Raw genomic sequence first — 15,989 nt, 5'->3', positions numbered from 1 at the left:
CGACACAATTCTGTCTCGAAGCTCAAGGGACAATTCCTTCAACCTCATAGCTTGGTTTTTGCTCTGACATGCATTGTCAACTGTGGAACCTTTTATATAGACAGGTGTGTGTGATTTTTTTTTTTTTTTTTTTTTTTTTTTTCTCCCCAAATCATGTCCAATCAATTGAATTTACCACAGGTGGACTCCAAGTTGTAGAAACATATCAAGGATGATCAATGGAAACAGGATGCACACATTTCTAAAACCCTTTTTTTACCTTATTATGGGGTGTTGTGTGTAAATTAATGAAGACATTTTTTATTGAATCTATTTTAGAATAAGGCTGTAGCGTAACGAAATGTGGAAAAAGTCAAGGGGTCTGAATACTTTCCGAATGCACTGTATCTATGAAGCGTAACATACCTAAAGTAGATTGTGTGAGAGGTCCTGTGAAGGGCCAGAACAATTTAACAAGGTGTGTGGGAATCCCATTATTTATACTGCTAACCCCAGCAGACACCTCTACTCTGACTGCAACTGCTGGTGGGCTCTGCCTGCCAAAAATACCCAGAGAAGCTGCAATTAAAATGTGATTCATATGTGACACCTTTGTGCATGAAAGTTTGTTTAGCTAAAGTTGAATCTCTCCCCCACTTTAAAGTGCTTGCAGCCAGGGAAGTCCACCAGTCAAGCAAATTAGTCTCTGTTTCAGTCTGGCAAGATGGGAGTCTGATAGGGACTAGGGAGGTACCGTAAATTCCGGACTATAAGCCGCAACTTTTTTCCCAGGCTTTGAACTTTGCGGCTTAAACAATGACGCGGCTAATATATGGATTTTTCCCGCTTTCAATTTTTTTTTCACAAAAACACATTCTGTGACGTGCTCAGTTTTTTTGGCGGCATGAAGCTTTCATTAGACCAATGAAATTGCCGAACGGGTTAAGGTCAAACAACTTTTTTGTTTACTGTTTAGATTAAATCGAGCGCTCTCAAACTTCCCATCATTCTGATTACGGTAGTCATTTTGTCACCCTCATCATGGCAAAGACACGGAGAAATGCATATGATGCAGCTTTCAAGTTGAAGGCTGGCTGTTGGATCTGGCTGTTGGAAAAGGAAATAGAGCTGCTGCACGGGAGCTTGGTCTTAATGAGTCGATGATAAGACGTTGGAAACTGCAGCGTGAGGAATTGACTCAGTGCAAAAAGACAACTAAAGCTTACTGCAATTTTTTATTTTTAGTTACAAGCCGTGTTTCGTTAAAGCCTGTGTAAAGTTAATTTGTTTCAATGTACCGGTAGGCACCTGCGGCTTATAGACATGTGCGGCTTATTTATGTTCAAAATATATATATTTTTTAAAATTCAGTGGGTGCGGCTTATATTCAGGTGCGCTTAATAGTCCGGAAATTACGGTACACTGGGAATCAAGTTGAGGACTTTAGTTTCTCTGACAAACACTGAAGATTTTCACTTTAGTTTGTCTACACAATATAGGCCTAAGGGACCACACACACAACGCACCGAATGATGATCTGCCACTCATCTGCTGTTCGACACGGTGTGTTTTAGGGACCACCCGCTGCTGTCTGTCTGCCGTTCGGCGCGGTGTGTTTTAGGGACCACCCGCTGCTGGATGTCTGTCTGACGTTCGGTGCGGTGTGTTTTTTAGGGACCACCTAAGAATCGGATTGCAAATTATGGCCAGCACACTGTTCAGAGCTGCTAAGTACTCTGGGCTGGCAAATGTTACCGCTGTGTCCGAGCCTTACGATGATGCTCTTCTGCTACACATGTCATATAGGCTACTGTTGTCTTGCTTACTCCTATATGGTTCATAAGGCCAGATTCCCAGACTCATAGTATAGATTAGATATCAAGTTACCTGACATCGGCAAATGAGTCTGCGATAAAAGTGGCCTGAAGAGTGACATCATGTTTAATTTTACTTTGCTTAGTTTCTCTGCTTGGTATCCTGAATATGTTTTCATCAAAATCATCTCTGCTCAAACAAACCTTAAAGAAAATCAGAGTTCCCACAGTGCTCAGGATCAAGTAACCTTTGTTCTCTGTTGCCACAGCAACTATACCTGAGTTTGTTCCTGAATAAACAGAAGAAGAAACCGGTCACAGGATTCTTATTTTCTTAGATGTAGGAAACCAAGGCTAATTCCTGGACATTGGAAGATATGTTGCACACAAGGAGGTTATTTCCTCTGTCATTTATCAAAACCTCCTCTTTCTCCTCCCTCTTTTCTGGCACTAATGCATTTTCTCTTTTGAAAGGTAGAAATACTGATTGGGTGTTTCAATGGCACTAGTAGCAGTAGCAATAGCAGGAGTAGTAGCACTAGCAATAGCAGTAGTAGCGGTAGTAGCAGCAGTATAGTAGTGGCAGTAGCAGCAGTATAGTAGTGGCAGTAGCAGCAGTATAGTAGTGGCAGTAGCAGCAGTGTTGTAATAGTAGTGGCTGTAGTAATAGTAGTGGCTGTAGTAATAGTAGTGGCAGTATAGTAGTAGTAGTAGTAGTAGTGGCAGTAGTAGTAGTGGCAGTAGTAGTGGCAGCAGTAGTAGTAGTAGTAGTAGTAGTAGTAGTAGTAGTAGTAGTAGTAGTAGTAGTAGTAGTAGTAGTAGTAGTAGTAGTAGTAGTAGTAGTAGTAGTAGTAGTAGTAGTAGTAGTAGTAGCAGGAGGAGCAGTATAGTGGTAGTAGGAGCAGTATAGTGGTAGTAGCAGCAGTAGCGGTAGTAGCAGCAGTATAGTAGCTGTAGTGGCTGTAGTAATAGTAGTGGTAGTAGCAGCAGTAAAGTAGTAGCTGTAGTGGCTGTAGTAATAGTAGTGGCTGTAGTAATAGTAGTGGCAGTAGTAATAGTAGTGGCAGTAGCAGCAGTATAGTAGTGGCAGTAGCAGCAGTATAGCAGCAGTATAGCAGTAGTAGTAGTAGTAGTAGTAGTAGTAGTAGTAGTAGTAGTAGTAGTAGTAGTAGTAGTAGTAGTAGTAGTAGTAGTAGTAGTAGTAGTGTTGTAATAGTAGTGGCTGTAGCAGCAGAGTAGTAGTAGTAAAAGAAGAAGTAGTAGTAGTGTAGTAGCAGCAGTGTTGTTGTTGTAGTAGTAGTAGTAGCAGCAGTATAGTGGTAGTAGGAGCAGTATAGTGGTAGTAGGAGCAGTATAGTGGTAGTAGCAGCAGTATAGTGGTAATAGTAGCAGTAGCGGTAGTAGCAGCAGTATAGTAGCTGTAGTGGCTGTAGTAATAGTAGTGGTAGTAGCAGCAGTAAAGTAGTGGCTGTAGTAATAGTAGTAGTAGCAGCAGTGTTGTAATTGTAGTGGCTGTAGTAATAATAGTGGCAGTAGCAGCAGTATAGTAGTAGTAGTGGTGGTGGTAGTAGTAGCAGCAGTATTGTGGTAGTAGTAGCAGCAGTATTGTAGCGGTAGTAGCAGCAGTGTTGTAGTGGCTGTAGTCATAGTAGTGGCAGTAGCGGTAGTAGCAGCAGTATAGTAGCAATAGTGGTAGTAGCAGTAGTAGTAGTAGCAGCAGTATAGTAGCAGCAGTATAGTAGTGGCAGTAGCAGCAGTGTAGTAGCAGTATAGTAGTGTTGTAGCAGCAGTATAGTAGTAGTAGTAGTGGCAGCAGTATAGTAGCAGCAGTATAGTAGTGGCAGTAGCAGCAGTGTAGTAGCAGTATAGTAGTGTTGTAGCAGCAGTATAGTAGTAGTGTTGTAGCAGCAGTATAGTAGTAGTAGTAGTGGCAGCAGTGTGTAGTTCATCATAACTCACAAATGGAGAAGACGATGGGGTAGATATGATTTATCTGACTTATTGTAGATATATTTTAGACAGTTCACTGGAGAAATTCATCAGCTTAGATTTCGAAGCTCTTCTCTTTTTCAATTTGTCAGAGTATGAAAACTATTTTCAAAGGAGAAAGTGTGTTCCATTTTGATTTAGCCTAAACTTTAAACCTTGGTGTGTGAAGGTCCTGATACATCAGCTTCCATGATTAGTCTGAAGGGTTTTCTGACGGCATGCGTCCGTTGGCATGGTAACCAAGCTAACTTTGAGGTATTGGTAAAAACGAATAAATGTACTTCAGGGAAAAGATATTAGGCTTTTGGGCAAAACCAGCAGTGCAAAGTGGTAAAGAAACCAGCAGTGCAAAGTGGTAAAGGTTATTAATGTTGAAGAGGATCATATTTACTCATCATCATTGAGGAGTTTGGGACTCATTCTGCCAGTCCTAGTTTACTCATCATTGAGGGGTTTGGGACTCATTCTGCCAGTCCTAGTTTACTCATCATCATTGAGGGGTTTGGGACTCATTCCGCCAGTCCTAGTTTACTCATCATCATTGAGGGGTTTGGGACTCATTCCGCCAGTCCTAGTTTACTCATCATCATTGAGGGGTTTGGGACTCATTCCGCCAGTCCTAGTTTACTCATCATTGAGGGGTTTGGGGCTCATTCTGCCAGTCCTAGTTTACTCATCATCATTGAGGGGTTTGGGACTCATTCTGCCAGTCCTAGTTTACTCATCATCATTGAGGGGTTTGGGACTCATTCTGCCAGTCCTAGTTTACTCATCATCATTGAGGGGTTTGGGACTCATTCTGCCAGTCCTAGTTTACTCATCATCATTGAGGGGTTTGGGACTCATTCTGCCAGTCCTAGTTTACTCATCATCATTGAGGGGTTTGGGACTCATTCTGCCAGTCCTAGTTTACTCATCATCATTGAGGGGTTTGGGACTCATTCTGCCAGTCCTAGTTTACTCATCATCATTGAGGGGTTTGGGACTCATTCTGCCAGTCCTAGTTTACTCGTCATCATCGAGGGGTTTGGGACTCACACTCAGGCCTAGTTTCTTTTGATTGGTATTTAACTCATTCAACTATTTAGTGGCGTAACGATGGGAGCTGTTGAATCATGTCCTATTGGAGGTCATTCTGGTTATTTTTAGCCACGATCGGTGAGTCTACAGTATATTCCCACCAAAATCCATACCAATGACTCTGCATACTCCTGTGTTGTCTCTTGAACAAAGAGACGGGTTGAAGACTTGAAGTCCTCTTCATGGAAGGAGATATTTTTAACACATGGCACACACTGAGTGATGGGGGGTAGGTTGGTTTATTTTCAGCGTCTACACAAAGGCTCCTCACCCCCATCGGCCCCCCTCCTCCCTCTCTGTATGGCACACTCCCATGTCTACCGACGACAGCCAACATCTGGAAAAGTTTGTTCTCAAACTTATTTTTTCCTTCTGACCATTGTGAAGTGAATAATATTTTTGCAGACTTTTGTTTCTTTATATTTATGTTGTGAACACCTTTGATGTTCTCCTTAGACATTTGACTATATTTCGCTACACATTTAACCACACCCGCAATAACATCTGCTAAACATGTGTATGTGACCAATAACATTTGATTTGATATCCCATAAAGCTCTGGGGAAAAGAAGGGCACTAGATACTGTAGGGAATAGGGTATAATTTGGGATGCACACTGAGTAGGATGCTGACTGTTGAACCCCTATGCAGCTACACTACATTGTAGTACCAGACAGCCACGGGTGAAATATTGCATTCTTTAGCTTGGAATGTCCGGTTCACCGTTCTTCCTTTGAAACCTGTGGCCTATAATGACTGTACTGATCTCCAGTATGTAACGTATTACAGAGCCCAGGTCTGCTAGCCCTCATTCACGTGGTGCTACGGTGTTTTTTGTTTTAACACCTTTGGCATCCTCCTTTGACATTTTATCATTAGTAGGATCCTACTGGTTGTTGACCCCTCCGTAGCTATTGGCTACAGTACATTGTTGTCCAAGAGAACCGAGGGTGAAACCTGGACTTTCCGGTTCATCACTCTTGCTTTAAAACCAAACCTCTGTCTGACCTACACTATAATGAATGATTGTATTGATCATCGATGTAACTTAGTAGTGATCTCAGCTAGGGCTGGGAATTGCCAGGGACCTCACGATACGATATTATCACCATACTTAGGTGCCAATACGTGTTGCGGTTCTATATGTATTGCGATTCGATACTGTGATTTTATTGTGATTCGATGTTCCAGACATATTGCTCACCATACTGTATGTCTGCTGCTGAGGGACAAGAGAAGCCATGAGAAAACAAGTTTTGATCAGTCATGAAAATAAAAGTGCTGAAAACAAATTGGCTCCCTATTTAAAAAGAAGATGGAGAACAAGCTATGAAGGAAAAATGAGCTTTTGGTGCAGGTACCACCAACTAGAGCAAAAATATTGTCGATACGATATAGCATAAAAAATATGTCTATGTAACTATTGATTTTTGTCATTTTTTTCCCCCCCCCACTAATCCTAGGTATGCTGTCTGTCCCCCCCCCCCCTTCAGGTGGTGCTGCTCAGTGGTCATCTGGGATGTGGGCCAGGGGGCCATGGATGATGGTGGTGGAGCGCTCATCTCCTGGGAGGCCTTGTCTCTGTCTAAAGTTCTGGGTCAGAATCTGGGAGACCCTGTCTCTGCTTAAAGACCTAGGTCAGAACCAGAACTTGGGAGACCCTGTCTGTGCTTAAAGACCTAGGTCAGAACCAGGGAGGCCCTGTCTCTGTCTAAAGATCTGGGTCAGAACCTGGGAGTCTCTGCTTAAAGACCTGGGTCAGAACCAGAACCTGGGAGATCCTACTGTTCTCAGCTCACACCCTCTTTGTCCCAAATGGCACCCTATCCCCTACTTATACTGAACTACGTTTGACCAGGGCCCCTAGTCAAAAGCAGTCCACTATATAGGAAAGAGTGCCATTTAGGATCTAGACTGTATCTGGAACATAATCCACTATCTCTGAAGCTCTTATTGACATTAGCCTCAAAAAAAGATTCGAGTTTTGTATCGAGTCTGTTGGCATCTTTTGAAGCTGTTTTGTGATCAGGGGCCGTATGTATCAAGCGTCTCAGAGTAGGAGTGCTGATTTACGATCAATCAGTTTAGCCTTTTACGTCACTATGAATAAGATAACATGGACAGGAGAGACCTGATCCTAGATCAGCACTCTTGGTGACGTACACTTGAAAATGCATTTAATGCGGTCTGCTGACTCATCAAATATAGCAATTAGCATGGCTTACTTCATTCTTTTTCTGGTCATTGTTGACTTAATTACTTATTACTTTTTCCACATGAAGTGTAATTAGACATGTAAAGTAGACCACCGAGCTGTTTGTGCTCTCTGACTGAAAGCCTTAACGTTGACTTGAAAGAATCTTTCCTTTTTCCACTAATGTTGCAATGGAAAGTATGTCATTCCCATTGAATATTTGAAGACATTTTAATGTCTGGACAATAATAACCAGTCGCTGCTTTATTGTTCATTCTTGCGGATGGATGGATGCATAGTAAAGTACTTGGCTGAAATATGCTCAACTTTGCCCACTATTAAAGTAGTGGACCTATCATCAATGAAACTTTTAGTCAAGATGAAGCCACGGAGCAATAATTGGTCCCTTGGGCTTTGTTCAGTTATGTCCCAAATGGCACCTTATTCCCTATATAGTCCAGTACTGTTCACCAGGGCCCAACAGTAGTGCACTACATAGAGAATAGGTTGCCATTTGGGCCTCAACCCCAGACATGCCACTGATGTCAGATGAGGGTGTAGGCTACAGAGTTATATTAGAGAACCTCTATAGGAAGGGAGTGGCCTGCTGTCCTTTGTAGCCCACATAAAGTAGTAGCCTCGGGGGGTGGGGGGGTCACTTCTAGAATAACACACAGGCTGAAACCCAAATCAGATAAGTTGTCTCTGGAAGTCTCCTCTATGAATGGGGCTCATCATTGCAGTGAATGTAGGAAATATTGACTAGGGTCTGGTTAATAGGAATGTTCTGCTGAATATATGGAATATTAAACAGCCCAAGGGTTGGTGAGGAAAAGGGAATCCATTTGTTGTAAAGATCTTTTTATATTGCTGCTTTGTTGAAATGGTTGTGGCCCATGTATGAATTGTGATTGTGTCCAGGTCTGCGTCCCAGAAGAACCCTCCGGACAGTGCTGTGGTCTGCAGAGGAGCAGGGAGGGGTTGGAGCACAACAGTACTTCCAGCTTCACAAGGTACCTTTCTACCATGGTGCATCTTGTTGGCTTTTTACTGACGATTTAACTTGTCCACTCTCACCATTATCCTCCTATCATACAGTACATCCTATAGCCCTCAATCTCAACTCTGGACCTGGAAGCCAGTTCCATTGCTTTGTTTCATTGTTCGTCTCTAATCGGGGACTGATTTAGACCTGCAAATGAGCAGGCTGCGGATCTCGTGGGGTCGGAGTTGACTAGAAATGTCCTATAAGCTCCTTTTTTGGCTAGATTTAAGACTCTGTTCTCTCAGCTTTAGATTCTTACACACACACACAGGGGTCCACTGGGTAGAGGGGTAGAGGATGTCATACAAACCATTGAAACAGCACAACTATTATGTGGTCGTTCTTACATTTTCAATCGTTGGCGCCATTTTCCTTCAGATTGTGTGCGTACCAGTAATAGCATTTTATTATCAATAGCTGATGGCTTTTCATCTACATCAGCTTGTTCTTTTCCAGTCAACATGTGGTAGAAACTGGCTTCATTCGGAATGGTACACAGAAATGTAAACTGTTGTCAGATCTACTGAAGGAGAGCCACTGGGATGTAGGGCACTGCACAGATTGTTTGTCAGAATGGAGCCGAGACCACACTGTAACTGAATGGCAGCATTCTGGGAGCGTGGTGGTTTCTGTGCCTTCTAATGTGAGCGCAGTCAGACTGGCCAGAGGTTAGAGGGGAGCAGAGGGTTCACATCCTGACTCTGACCAGAGGCCCACCTTCTCCCTGGCCTGCACTGGATCCAACTACATACTATGGATTTCCTCAGATTTCTCTGAAAAGCTTCAGTATACAACACTAAATGTCCACTACACTACATCAGTGGTATTCAATCTTTTTCAGCAGGGACCCCATTTTTTTTCCACCAGAATTTCTGGGGACCCCTTTTTTTTCGCTCTAATTTCTCGTGACCCCACCCCAAAAATTATGACAAAACTTAAAAAATTGGTACATTTCGATTCTTACATCAACAAATAACCTTCAATTCATTACACTTTCATCTCATATCAAAATGAAAAGAAACCAATAAATACATTTACTCAATAACATGTTATTTATCTAATTGTCTTTCTGAAAACCGTTTGTATATTGTCCCCTACAATAATCTGTTCTTTAAATGTTTGTTTCCGCGCCCCTGACTTTGAATACCACTGTCTTAGATCCAGTCCAGCTGGCCCTGTATTCAGACTTTTGCAGCAAACGTTCCCAGTCGTGTTTATCAAAGAGGATTACATTGACTGCATTGACTATCATGGAGTTGATGTTTCTATTCCACTTTGTGGGACATTCTATGCGCTCTCCCTTGCAGAAGCGTATTTGTCCGCTAGTGTCTGAATGGGGGGTGATGGTCTTTTCCCCCCCTACTTCTCCCACATCCTGGTAAAGCTTTTTAGCTCAAACGCTGGCCAAATAAATCAACAGCCAGAAGAGATGAATGTACAAATGTATTTCTCTGTGTGTTGGGTGTGTGGTGTGCGTTCTGGCACAAAATGATTGTCGTGCATCACCCAAGAGTGCTACACATTTGTGGTTGAAGAGGGGAGTTTCCCACCTTACTATATATTTGTATTAATTATGGATCCCCATTAGTTCCTACCAAGGCAGCAGCTATTCTTCCTGGGGTCCAGCAAAATTATAAAAGTTAAACAATATAAAGCGCTTTCAGCACTGGAAAAGCACTATATGAATCCAATCAATGATTATTTATGATTGTATACCTGTTCTGCTGTCCCCCAGGTGAACATCTCTAACTTTAACCTAGTGATGGAGTCTGACCTGGGTACCTTCAGCCCCTTGGGGCTGCAGTTCACAGGCTCAGCCCAGGCCCGGGCTGTCATGGCTGAGGTGATGAAGCTACTGAAGCCCATCAACACCACCACCCTGGAGGAACACGGAGAGGGAGTTGATATAGAGATGTGGATGGATGCCGGCGTGCCAGGTGTGTAGACTTTTCTGTTGTCTGTCTGAGTCAGTAGGAGCCAGGTGTGTAGACTCTTCTGTTGTCTGTCTGAGTCAATAGGAGCCAGGTGTGTAGACTCTTCTGTTGTCTGTCTGAGTCAGTAGGAGCCAGGTGTGTAGACTCTTCTGTTGTCTGTCTGAGTCAATAGGAGCCAGGTGTGTAGACTCTTCTGTTGTCTGACTGAGTCAGTAGGAGCCAGGTGTGTAGACTACCTTTTTTGTTTGTGTCTGTCTGGGAGATAAGCTGAGGAGGCTTCCTCGTAGTCTACTTGACTCTTGTTCCACCTGTGTCTCTGTGACCTTTGTCAAATTAACAAGCCATGTTCCCCTTCTGCAGAAGTGTTTTTGACCTTTTTAAAGAGGAAGTAGCACATTATTTCTAGACCAATTAAACATTCAGTTCCACATTGTCTCTGTGGTCATTTTTGTGGAATAGATCAGTTTCTCAAATAACCTTTATATAGAAGTGAAATATGCCCTGTACTCCGATTTAAAAATAACTAGCGTTGCTACAGTATGTAGGCAACCAAATCATTTGGTATGACAGGGAAGTGGAAGTGTATTATGAAACACATCCCCACTACCGTATTTGTTGTGCTGATATTTGCTATGACAGCAGAAACTTGTCTGTAGACTTAATAAAGGGTGTGAGAGAGAGAGAGATGGCCTCAGCCTACCAACATGTGTTAACTCCATTAACATGGGTTTCATCCAACACAGTTGTTTTGGGATCCCTTAAAGCTGAGGTGGAGATAAACAATGAAGCTCATTAGGAACCAGTAGAGGGCGAGGATGTTTTAGAATTCATAAAATGTCTCAGAGTAGGCTAGATGTGCTGATCTAGGATCAGGTCCCTCACCGTCCCATCCATATAATTGTATTCATTATGATCGAAAAGACAAATCTGATTCCAGATCAGCACTCTTACCGTGCGCTGAGACGCTTTATGACCACAGGCCCAGACCTCTACAGTAATCTAATGTTGATGAGTCCAGCTAATAGACGAGTCTTTGACTGTCCTCAGCCTTACCCAGACACAGTGTAACCACACCTGTATAAAGACTTGTTCTAACAGATCAGCCTTCTACTGGAAAGGAACTGTTTCAGGAATGACATCACCTTATCTCAGTGGAAAAGTAACTATTCTGGGTGGATGAATGGTGTAACCAAGAGAGGGGCTGTTCACTGTGAGGGTTCATCAAGCCACAATGTTAAACAAATGAATCACCAGACCAGCTGTCCAAACACCTCACTCATTTCACAAAATGGCAAAAAGTCCCAAATGGCCCCCTATTCCCCATATAGTGCACTAGTTTTGAACAGGAATAGGGTGCCATTTGGGATTCACCTAAATGTAATGCAGCTCCATCCAATGACCTTTCACTACACACATTCCTTCATTTTTCCAGAGTGCAAATGTTGTTGCTTTTTCTCTCTGTTACAGTGGATTTGGGAACATGGTTGAGACTACAGTTGCTTCACACATCAGTACCACCAGAGCCAGTCTCCTATTATTGTCTCCCTATTTCATTTCTGGATTGTCCTTACAAATCAACATAAAGGGGAAAGGACATAACAGGATCTCTGTCAGGAAGAATACAAGACAGACGGCTAGATGTTTAACAGTCTCTCTATCAGGTAGAATACAAGACAGAAAGCTAGATGTTTAACAATCTCTATCAGGTAGAATACAAGACAGAAGGCTAGATGTTTAACAGTCTCTCTATCAGGTAGAATACAAGACAGAAAGCTAGATGTTTAACAGTCTCTCTATCAGGTAGAATACAAGACAGAAAGCTAGATGTTTAACAGTCTCTCTATCAGGTAGAATACAAGACAGAAAGCTAGATGTTTAACAGTCTCTCTATCAGGTAGAATACAAGACAGAAAGCTAGATGTTTAACAGTCTCTCTATCAGGTAGAATACAAGACAGAAAGCTAGATGTTTAACAGTCTCTCTATCAGGTAGAATACAAGACAGAAAGCTAGATGTTTAACAGTCTCTCTATCAGGTAGAATACAAGACAGAAAGCTAGATGTTTAACAGTCTCTCTATCAGGTAGAATACAAGACAGAAAGCTAGATGTTTAACAGTCTCTCTATCAGGTAGAATACAAGACAGAAGGCTAGATGTTTAACAGTCTCTCTATCAGGTAGAATACAAGACAGAAAGCTAGATGTTTAACAGTCTCTATCAGGTAGAATACAAGACAGAAGGCTAGATGTTTAACAGTCTCTCTATCAGGTAGAATACAAGACAGAAAGCTAGATGTTTAACAGTCTCTATCAGGTAGAATACAAGACAGAAGGCTAGATGTTTAACAGTCTATCAGGTATAATACAAGACAGAAAGCTAGATGTTTAACAGTTTCTCTATCAGGTAGAATACAAGACAGAAAGCTAGATGTTTAACAGTCTCTATCAGGTAGAATACAAGACAGAAAGCTAGATGTTTAACAGTCTCTCTATCAGGTAGAATACAAGACAGAAAGCTAGATGTTTAACAGTTTCTCTATCAGGTAGAATACAAGACAGAAAGCTAGATGTTTAACAGTTTCTCTATCAGGTAGAATACAAGACAGAAAGCTAGATGTTTAACAGCCTCTCTATCAGGTAGAATACAAGACAGAAGGCTAGATGTTTAACAGTCTCTCTATCAGGTAGAATACAAGACAGAAAGCTAGATGTTTAACAGTCTCTCTATCAGGTAGAATACAAGACAGAAAGCTAGATGTTTAACAGTCTCTATCAGGTAGAATACAAGACAGAAGGCTAGATGTTTAACAGTCTATCAGGTATAATACAAGACAGAAAGCTAGATGTTTAACAGTTTCTCTATCAGGTAGAATACAAGACAGAAAGCTAGATGTTTAACAGTCTCTCTATCAGGTAGAATACAAGACAGAAAGCTAGATGTTTAAGTCTCTCTATCAGGTAGAATACAAGACAGAAAGCTAGATGTTTAACAGTCTCTCTATCAGGTAGAATACAAGACAGAAAGCTAGATGTTTAACAGTCTCTCTATCAGGTAGAATACAAGACAGAAAGCTAGATGTTTAACAGGACATAAGTCTCTCTCTGTCAGAAAGAATACAAGACAGAAAGCTAGATATTTACCAGAACATTAGATTTCTTCCTAGCAGTACCTTGGGAATGTTAGTGTCAGAAAAGGGCTGCTGCATCGTGCTGTTTCCAAATGGAAACTGTACAGGGACCTGATTGCCAAGCTAAACGCTAACTGCTACCAGATGCACTTCTACTGCTCTAGTTCCCCCTGCTCATACTTACATTCACTTGCAAAAGAAATGGGAAAGCATAACATAATGGGTTTGTAATGAACTCTGGGTTTAGCTTTGTCAACAGTGATCATGGTGAGAATGTGATTTGATTAGAATCTCATTGTCTCTTTAGAAGTTAGAATACAGTAGTATGCACTGCACATTTAATCAGTCATAATGGTACGTTCAAGGACTCAGAGACACACAAACAAACCAACTAACCAACGTTAATACATTGATGTAAGTGACTCCTTACCGGTTTTGTTCTGTCTGTCCTCCAGGAGCCAGCCTGCACGTTGCAGACAGTAGATACTTCTGGTTCCACCACACCAACGGGGACACCATGTCTGTTCAGAGCCCCATAGAAATGAACCTGTGTTCGGCCCTGTGGGCGGTGGTGGCCTACGTAGTGGCTGACCTGGAGGAGATGCTGCCCAGGTAGTCCACTAGGACTGTCCTGTATCCCAAACGGCACCCTATCCCCTGTATAGTTTTGGGAGAAGAATGTACTATAGGGAATATGGTGCCATTAAAAAGGTTTTACTGAGCATTTATTTTTGAGTGATTGTATGTTTTTATGTTGTTTGTCCTCCAGAAGGGCTTCCTGCAGTAACCTCTCTGTGAAATTATACCCCACTCTGGTTAAGTGGCTAAAGAAGAATTGTGTGTATAAACCACACAATGTACAAAATGGAATTAAGTGTTTATGGCATATATGCAGTCTATATTTGTTTTTAATAATGAACGCATATGTACTGCATGTTTCATGTTGACTGTCATCTCTAATCTGCCAATAAAGCTGCATTTCTTAGACCATGGTACATGTGTATTTTGACTGCCTCATTCATAGATGGAAGAGACTAAGGGGGACTTTTCTGGCAAACAGCCCAATTAGACCAAATCTAAAACTTGACCTTTAACCTAACCTTAACCTAATTTTGACCAATTTGGAAATTCAACATTCGTGTGCTGGTCAGGCACTTAGTTTTTCCGTGCTTGGGAAGTTTAGACACAGGAAGTGATGGGGGTCTGGTGCCAGACTGGCCTGGTGACAGACAGGATAAACCTGGTTTACAGGTTTATCTTTATGACTTCCCTCTTCTCACCAGACTGAGCTATTCTATACTGAACAAATATATAAACATGTAAAGTCTTGGTCCCATGTTTCATGAGCTGAAATAAAAAATCCCTGAATTGTACCATACACACAAAAAGCTTATCTCATATTTGTGCACAAATTTGTTTACAACCCTTTTAGTGAACATTTCTCCTTTGCCAAGAAAATCCATCCACCTGACAGGTATGGCATATCAAGAAGCTGATTAAACAGCATGATCATTACACAGGTGCACCTTGTGCTGGGGACAATAAAAGGCCACTCTAAAATGTGCTGTTTTGTCACACAACACAATGTCACAGATGTCTCAAGTTTTGAGGGAGCATGCAATTGGCATGCTGACTGCAGGAATGTCGACCAGAGCTGTTGCCAGAGAATGTCATTTTTATTTCTCTACCATAAGCTGCCTCTGTTGTCGTCTTAGAGATTTTGGCAGAATGTCCAACCGGCCTCACAACCGCAGACCACATGTAACCACGCCAACCCAGGAGCCTCCACACCCGGCTTCTTCACCTGCGGGATCGTCTGAGACCAGCCACCCGGACAGCTGATGAAACTGCACAACCGAAGAGTTTCTGCACAAACTGTCAGAAACCGTCTCAGGGAAGCTCATCTCCGTGCTCGTTCCCCCCCACGGTCTTGACCTGACTGCAGTTCGGAGTCGTTTTTATTTATTTTTAATTCACCTTTAATTAACCAGGTAGGCTAGTTGAGAAGAAGTTCTCATTTGCAACTGCGACCTGGCCAAGATAAAGCAAAGTAGTTTGACACACAACAACACAGAGTTACACATGGAATAAACAAACATACAATCAATAATACAGTGGAAAATCTATATACAGCATGTGCAAATGAGGTAGGATAAGAGAGGTAAGGCAATAAATAGTAACTGACTTCGGTGGGCAAATGCTCACCTTTGATGGCCACTGGCACGCTGGAGAAGTGTGCTCTTCACAGATGAATCCTGGTTTCAACTGTACCGGGAAGATGGTGTATATGGTGTTGTGTGAGTGAGCGGTTTGTGAACAGAGTGCCCCGTTGTGTATGTGGGGTTATGGTATGGGCAGGAATAAGCTATGGACAACGAACTTAAATGCATTTTATCGATGGCAATTTGAATGCACACAGATCCTGTGACGAGATCCTGAGGCCCATTGTCGTATAATTAATCCTTCGCTATCACGTTTCTGCATGATAATGCACGGCCCCATGTCACAAGGATCTGTACACAATTCCTGGAAGCAGAAAATGTCCTAGTTCTTCCATGGCCTGCATACTCACCAGACATGTCACCCATTGAGCATATTTGGGATTCTCTGGATCGACATGTACGACAGACAGCGTGTTCCAGTATCCGCCAATATCCACCAACTCCACACAGACATTGAAGAGGAGTGGGACAACATTCCACAGGCCACAATCAACAGCCTGATCAACTCTATGCAAAGGAGATGTCGCGCTGCATGAGGCAAATGGTGGTCAAACCAGATGCTGGCTGGTTTTCTGATCCACTTTAAAAAAAAGTATCTGACCAAC

General features: G+C 42.2%; 1 pseudogene; it reads left to right on the top strand.

The window, feature by feature from the left end:
* LOC115185371 (carboxypeptidase Q-like) overlaps positions 1 to 14,157 on the top strand; it is a 29,994-nt pseudogene extending 15,837 nt beyond the window's left edge.
* The last annotated feature ends 1,832 nt before the right edge of the window (positions 14,158 to 15,989 follow it).

The sequence above is a fragment of the Salmo trutta genome, chromosome 3 (assembly GCF_901001165.1).
Source record: "Salmo trutta chromosome 3, fSalTru1.1, whole genome shotgun sequence".
In the NCBI taxonomy this organism is placed as follows: Eukaryota; Metazoa; Chordata; class Actinopteri; order Salmoniformes; family Salmonidae; genus Salmo; species Salmo trutta.
Note: the sequence above shows the minus strand (reverse complement) of the source record. Positions and strands in the feature narration are given on the sequence as shown.